The sequence below is a fragment of the Marmota marmota genome, unplaced genomic scaffold, assembly GCF_001458135.2.
Source record: "Marmota marmota marmota unplaced genomic scaffold, marMar, whole genome shotgun sequence".
In the NCBI taxonomy this organism is placed as follows: Eukaryota; Metazoa; Chordata; class Mammalia; order Rodentia; family Sciuridae; genus Marmota; species Marmota marmota.
The window spans coordinates 5,172,188-5,180,936 of NW_026000075.1; positions in this window are offsets into that span (position 1 = coordinate 5,172,188).

Consider the following 8,749-nt stretch of genomic DNA (forward strand, 5'->3'; position numbering starts at 1 on the left):
TGATTTCACCAATTTAATCCTCAGATGAAAGGAGGCAGCTTCATTCCGGAGGTTCTCTGTGAGGCTGCTTCCTTGTCATGACTACTAGGTGCTATTTTTGAGAAACAACTATTAGTGTGCTTTGGGAATTTTCTGGATATCTGAACATCTCGCCAATGGAGGCCTATGTCTCTAGTCTGATATTCCCAATTGGTGTGGCTGACCTCATATTCAATCACAAGATGGGAAGGTGCCAACAACCTTCCTGTTCTGTGAAAATAAACCAGTGATATCTTGGCTTACATGAAAAAGTGGCATCTGTCTCTTGGGAGAAGAAGTTTCTCTAAACACTTAGGTTCAATTCACTGATGGTTCAGCTAAACTAAAACTTAACAGCATCCACTGGCCAGCTCTGACTACTCTGCATCAGTACCAGCTGTGCAAAACTGGAAATTGAAGTAGCATTTCCTCTCAGTGGGCAAAACTCAAAGCCATTCTCAGATACCTAGACACTACTTTAACTTGATGAACCTTCTTATGTTTTGTTGCCAATAACAGCTATTGCATATGCCACTTGGAAAATTAAAATTGACAAGTGAAAGACACCCCTTACTTGGGACCATGAACTCTGGACATGAATCACAGCTGCTGATCAACTATGTGGGTCATTCATGTGGGCACCCACAGTAAACAGAGTTTCATGGCTGAGACTGATTGGGATAAAGCTGCTGATTAAGCCAGCATCACCCAACTGCAACAATTGCTATCTGATCATCATTACACTGGGCATGTAAATATATCCATCACCACAGACTGACACAAAGTCAAGCACTTGGAATTTGTGATGCAGGGGCTGCTACTGCATGAATTACTGGGAAAGTGTTTGCCTTGAGGCAAGAGAGGACACATTGCTTAGGATATCATCCCTGATTGCTCCTGGTTGATGGAATTTGATCTTCTTTCGACAGTGGTGCTGCACCACTGTGGACAGTTTTTCTCAGACTATGGCTTGTCTTTCTTTGGTCATCTTAATAGCATTTTTTAATGAATAGAAAGAAGTGTTTAAACTTGATGAAGTCCAATTTATTAATATTTCATGGTTTGCATATTTGTTCTGTTATTTCTTCAATCATTTTTAACCACAAAATCAGCAATTTTGCATGGTTCAACCTAATACATGTATTAATTTATTTAGTTTACACTAACAACCTATAGGTTAGACAGCCCATTTCATAGATGATGAACATGAGGACACAGAGATAACTTCTCAAAGGTCACATAGTTAATAAATGACAGAGTAGGATTCAGGCATAAGAAATCTGACTCTAAATTCCTTGCTCAATCACCAAGTTTATCCCAATTGGTACTGAAGTATCAGTTAATATGTCTCCCCTTTTAATCTATGTGCTCCTTCATAGCAAACCCGCTTTCTTGTCTTTGTAATCCTTGCACCCAGTTCAGTACCTTGTGTATGATGGATATCGAATAGTACCTGAGGAATGAGTAGATGAATGAATGAGGAGGTCTCCCCCCGCCCCCTCCGGGGATTCTGGTTTGACATTGCAGAAACAATAGTCATGTCATTTCAGCCTGGATGCATTTGTACAATGTGCCTGCTAACCTTTGAACATATATCAGATTTTCTGGAACTATCTATTTTCAGGGCTTTCCTCTTACATTAAAGCATTGGATATTGTAATATAGATATTCATGAGTCATGGTCCCTGGAAATGGGGATCTTTAAACTATATGGCTGAAGAAAATTCTATTGCATAAGACTCTAGGTATTAAAAAATATTACTTCATGGATAAAAGGATGGTGCATATGAAGGATTACAAAAACTAAATTTTATTCTCCCAGTTCCACTGGAGAATCATGTTCACCTCTTCACAAAATATCTGCATGTCCTATTATTATATCTATTATATCTAAAGAATATTATTATGTATATAAATAGAATGCAATTCAGCCAGAAATAAATTAGTTTGCCACATTTTAATATTATTATTATCAAATTCATCAAATAAATTTGGAAGAATACTACCACCTCTTTTTATTTTTGAAAAATTAGTCTTTGTTCACTCTTGGTATTGTTGCCTGATATACTAGCATACTTATTTAGGTGAGAAAATTTATGTGAGTTTCCCTAAAGCAGTTCAGTGACAATGCATATGAATTATGTTATAATTTTGGTAATTAGCATTCATAAAAACAGGAACATCCTTTACATATAGGCAAGGTATAAAATTCCTTCTCACATTTAAAACTGCTAAATAAATCACTGCTAATTTGTGCTTTATAGTTGAATGTCCATTGTGATTTACCAATTCTAATTTATGTCAGTCTTGGTGCAAAGGATATTTTGCAGAAATTTTAACATTGTAATCTGACTTAAATATCATTGTAAGTTGGGTTTACTGAAGTCAGATCTGATTGTTGAGAAATAAATATAATTTTATTTGTTCTTAGTAGTTCTTGTCAAAATATTTTAAAACTATTTGACTTTATATAAATATAAAGTCTTATATAAATATAAATATAATTTAAGCCTATCCTAATTTTCTAATTTTCATTCATCTTTGAAAGAACAATTTCTTTACCACATGGGTAGCATGCAGGTGAATATGTTTCTTACAAATAAATAAAATGATTCCAGCTTCCTAGAAAAACACTTAGGAAATGTTTTTCAAAACAAGCTCATATTTTTTCATCAGATTTGGGCTCATTAGAGAAAAATGACTTGAAAATTCCAAAAGTTTCTGTTATTATTATAGTTATCATTTAAATTGTTATTAGCAATATATCATATTAATTATCCTTAATGAGAATAATAAATAATTACAATAATAATGATGAAAATAAATCACTGTTCATGGAATGAATTGATTTTCATAATGTTTTTGGATGGGTATGATTGGCAACATAATTAAATTTTATTAGTAGGCAATACTATTACACACACACACACACACACATACACACACTATTTTTTTCCTTTGAGATGGGCTCTTGTTAGTTGCTCAGACTGGCTCAAACTTGCTATTCTCCAGCCTCAGCCACTAGAAGAGCTGGGGCTATAGGGGTAGGACAAAATGCCTGGACAAAAATATATTTTTTATTAGAATATTAGGAAGTTCTATCGTCAAAATTTTCATATGTACAGTACACTCTCAGCCAAATTCTGGGATGATGTGTTATAAATATCTCTGCTAAAAGATAAAGGCACAACTATTGTGCTGTATAATACTTCCCCCAAAAAAGTCAGGGTGATAGTAAAAATGGCCAGAGATATCAATGACAGAGAGATAAGGGATTCCAAAAGTTTTAGATCAGAGAATCTAGGGGAATTTACAAAACAAAGACTTGACTGAATGCTTTTTAAAAAATGTACTTCTTGAACACTAGCCCTAGAGATTCTGATCCACTGGACCTGGATATAGGCACATTATCTACATTTTTCATAGGCACCTTAGAAGACTCCAGTGAGGGATGTCCCATAACACTGAGAAACATGCTCTGGGAAGATTAAAATATCAGGTAGGTTGCCGCAGTGGGGACTCTATATGTAGAGCAAGATTGAAACCAGGGTATCAGTCATACCACAGGGTTAGGGCTAGCCTGGAAATGAGGCTACAGGGATTCCATGAACAAGGTCAGACTGGTCTTAGGGAGTCAAGTGGGGCTGAGGCTACAACCAAGAGTGCAAACAGTTCTGATGGAGGACAGGAAAAAGCCCAAGGGACAGGAGGACAGTTCCAGTCAATCAGTACTTCTTCCTCCTCCCGCTTCTGGATATTCTGTAGTTAAGTGGAGTATGGCTCTCCCTCTAAAAAGAGCCCAGACTTTGGGTGTGGAAGGAGCCATTCTCTCTCTTCTCAAACTTGAAAGGGTGGCTCTGACCCTAGGAAGATTTTCTGAACAGGTTCCAAGTATAAACAAACAAACAAACAAAGAATGAAAAGGGCAGAACAACCTGAGGCTGGGATTCTGGAGACACACTGAGAGGTGATACTTTCTGGATGTGTGACATTTGCTCTGCCTGTGTCACAGTTGTGAGTAAAGTGGCTTCCTGGAGTTCACCTAAAGAAATGAGTAGAGTTGTAATAGAACCAGAAAAATTCCAGTTCAGCTGCCCATCAAGATCATCTGGGGACTATTAAAATCCCTCCCCTGAAGATCTCATTTAGTAGGTCTTACACAGAGTTTAAGAATCTGTTTTTAAATAGTGTTCCAGTTAATTCTTATTTTCAGCCATTAATTGTGAACCACAATACTAAAACATATCAGAAAGTTAGCAAGTATCTGAACACTGACTTTGGTTTATCAAGAGTTTAATGCTTAAAATTTCTATGCTTATTTTTTCTGTGCCTATTAATCAGTACAATCAAGTGTACAATTTTCCATGAATATTTGAAGTGTTGCTTAGTGTTTTCATGCCTCCCATCATAATTCATATATATTATTCACAAGATATTTTAACTAGAGTCCATCAACAATCATTAAATCGGTGTTTTGTGGCTATGTGACTATTTCTGTTTTACCTAATGATCTGTGAAAGACAACTAGAGTGTGACTAAAACTTTCACATCAAACAACAATTTTCAGAAAGGAAAAAGGTCAAGGCTACTTAAGCATACAAGATCAAAGGGAAGAACCCTGGTATTCCCAAAGCCCACCTAAACATAATCTTTAGCAAAATGCCAAATTGTAAAAGGTAGATTTTGTGCCATATATTCCCTTCCGTGTAATGAAGCATTCATTAGGAAGGGGAATTGAGCATAGAATGACATGGTGCGACTATGACAGGCTGTGACCCTTAGATAAGTGGAGAGTGGCAAGGCTGACATTAAGTAATGACCACAAGGTTTATATAGACTTTTCCCTAAATTAAGGGGAGATCGTAAAGCACATGGAGAGAAAGACAGCCAGGAAACTGGGTTTTGTTATCTGTCTAAAAAGAGAAAGAACAGCTAGCTGAGGGAGCTCTGTTCTTGAGCTAATTATGAAAGCTGAAGACACAAAAAAATAATATTTCACTTTCAAAAGGTGCAGTGTTAAATAGCTGATCCAGCAGAAATGTAAAGCAAATAGCATCAAACCACTGGATTTTGGGCCACTTTTAACACAAAGTGGAAAGGCCTTTGATTCTTGAGAAAAATCAAGTAGTGAGTAATTTAGAGAAAATGCCATAGAGTGCTCTGTAGAGGGCATAGCCTCTCCCCTGGGACCCACCCCATCTTTTTCTGCAAACTAGTACCCTCTAACTTCCTAAATGCATTCAAATCCACGTGGTCACTGTGAGGCTCCCCTGACAGTACAGTGTGACCCCCATCTCCTAATTGCATTTGATCAGCTCCTGGGTTGGGCTTCCAACCTAGGCTGAGCAAATCACTTTTCTGAGAACTTGGAAGGGTCTAAGAGATTTTTACTCCTTTTTGTTAGACTCTTGAAAAAAAAAAAAGGTGAATTCTGCAGAAATGAATACAGAAATCACTTTCTATCATAGCAATTATAAAACAACAACAACAAAAATTAAGTCTGCAATGTGAGAGTAGATGTAAATGTGAAAAGAGAAGCAGAGACTGAGAGAAGAATGTCAGTGGTGATTTATCACCCTGCACTAATCACCCCTGTGGCCTGAGTGCACTGTTTCACCCCACACTAGTCTAAAATGGGTGTTCATGATTATAACCAAGGGAATTCTAAATGATATAGAGGGAGAAAGCTGTAGGGTTATTCAAAAAGGACCATCTCTTAACGATCCCTGTTGTCTAATCATTGAACATGGTGATACTTGCCTATAGAAGGATTATGAAAGTACAGGTGTTATCAACAGCCTCTTCACCTTGATGTAGGATAATAAAGGAAAGGGAAAACAGACTTTGGGAACAAACAAACAAGCCAATAACAACAACAATACCCCATTGCCTAATATTACCTAATCCATTATTAAAGAAATTTATTTTTTTTTAAAAAATTACAAATGGAGGATGAGAAGATCATGGGTGACTATATTCATGAAAGCTGGCAATCTTAAGTTAGAATAAAGAAAAGGACACTCAACCAGCAAGGAAAGGAGGAAGTCTAATAGCATTCTAATTTCCACAATATTAAGGGCCTCATGTCCTATTGTGGTTTCATATACCTAGACTCCTTTTGTATTTAAATGCTCCTGTGTATGTATTGTTGGAGCAGGAAAATAATATTTGCTAATATACAAATAATATGTCAGCAAACATCTTTAAATTATTTTTCTTGACTGTCTTAGAAGAATGGTTGTCATTTTTTCCAGACTCATTTGTAGTAAATTTTCACAACAGATCAGAGTAACTGGCACATTTCTGGTTGACACTTGGTCAAATATAGTCCTGTCACTATCATAAATTAGATAGAAACCCATGGACCTTCTTCCTATGGCCCAAATGAAAGTGTCCTGATTCCTAGACTTTTAGATTCATTTATTTGCTGAGATGTCAGGTTTTTATACCTCTTTGCTTTTCAATTTCATATATAATTTTTCTTGGATAAAAGATAAAAGCCCTAAAGGACTTTTTACTTGTTCTCTTCTGTTTCAAGAAAATAAAATTTCGAAAAATCTATAGTTTGCCCAATGGAATAAGGGATGTGTAACTTACAACAGTCACAGTTCTTCTAAACATCGTAGCAATATCATTATTTGCATTCAAGTTAAAAAAATTGCAGAGCAAATAGAACTTAGAACCATTGCAGGTAAAACATTTCATTATGTTTTATTATTCCCAAATCAATTCCTAAAGCAATGTGTGAATTAAAATGTTTTATCCAGCATCTTCAAGAAACCAATTTAAAGTTACACAGCTTATAAGAAATTGCCAGAAATATTACAGGCAGACATTAATCTACTCAAACCAATTAAATTCTACATTAATACACGCAGTAATATACATGCAGTTGTTCTTAATTTCCTTTTGTAATTAAGCATACAAGGTAGAGCCTTACTTGATAAAGAATTTTAATCCCCTCCTTTGATCTCCCCCTTGTCTTCTCTGGCCCCTATCTCCAAATAGAAAAAGTCACCTTTTTTCACTTATAAGAACAGTCTCATTCATACACTAATATACACTCTGCAATAAGTTTCTAGGCATCCTGAAATTGCTTTTGTATTTGAGAGAAATTCCACCTTCACATCCATGGTGAGAATTTCCCAGAAGGTTAATGGAACATAACCTTCCGTACATGCATAAGTGTTCCAGAATTTAATGTCAAGAACACGGAGAGAATAAATGCAAATTGTACCAGTTCATGGTCAAAAATCAGTTCATGTGCCATTCTTAGCTTCACATCTTCAATTGTATGTGGAAATTAGCCTGACCTACAATCCAGGATATTTAATACTCTTATAAAACCTGTTCAAACATAAAAATTATTGATCAATCATGGGAGTGCTATCATTACTCTGTAATTTCTAAACATTCACTAAAAATTCAAATTTGAGTGAAAAATAAAGATTGAAATCTCTATAAAAATTAATCAAATTAAACAAAATGTCTCAATCTTAGGAAGTCTCGGACATTTATTAAAGTGAAAGGGATTGGTATTGGGCTTCTACTGTGTCCTAGACTCTTAAGTGGATTTGCTCATTTAACTCTTTCACACAAACACAAAACTTAATAAGGACATGGATGGATACTCAGAGAAAATTACGAATTTGCCAGGGTCACACAGCTGTGGAGGAACTGAATTCAAACCTGGCTGTAACCTAAAGCTTGCATTCTTTACACAATGTGAACATTTTCCTCAGTGAAATAACTCTTTCCACATAGGCAATGGTACCACCCATACCCACATGAAAATTTCACCCGCTTGAGTACAAATATTGCGCTCTGCTTTTCTTATTCACTTGGCATTATGATAAAAACATTTTCCAAGTATACATAAAAGCTCCAAAATGCTAGATTTTCACATCTTTCTAACGTGTTTTTTTAAGCATTTCCCTAATATCAGGCATCAAAATTGCTTCCAAGTTCTTTTTATTGTAGGTAATTCATGCATAAAATATTCATTTCCTAAAATTTTTGTTTGTGTTGAACTATTTCCTTAATAGTTTTAGTTGCAGAAGTCATAGGACTAGAGGATATGACCACTTACTTACTTACATAGCTCTTGGTATGTGTTGCTTTTTATTTTTCTCAAACAGATTCACTAATTTAAAAATGAAATATTGGTACTTTTAAGAAAGGAGACATTTTCAACACTGACGTTCTACGATAAGGTGAAGAACATCAAGCTCCAGGGATTTATCATGCAAAATGATGTTTTGTGAACAAGGTGGGTGATAGACTTCCGCCCCTCCCTTGAATTATATGACGTCTCAGAGGACTAAAATTGTCATTAATTTTTAATATTATCTCTTCTGAGTGAGGAGTATAATGAATTTTCTTTTATACAGTCTTGTAAGATTGAAGTCCTGGCAATCCTTGAAAGATCTCAGGGCATCTATAGTAAACCCAGAAAATGTTAACCAGCTGCTAAGTTCCTGTAAGAAGGTACATATCAAAAATAAGAATAATTATTAAGTCACCTACAACATCAACTCTAATAATAATGACTAATGAATGTGCAATGAATTCCTGTTTAAAGAATATTTCCTCATATGTTCAATTCTGGGCAATAGTCGATTAAACTATTGGTGAGATACAGGGAACTCTGTGTCAGGAGTGAATATAGTGTCTCTGTCTTTGTTGAAGTTAACATTTTCATTGGATTAAAAAGACATCATATTAAAAATTA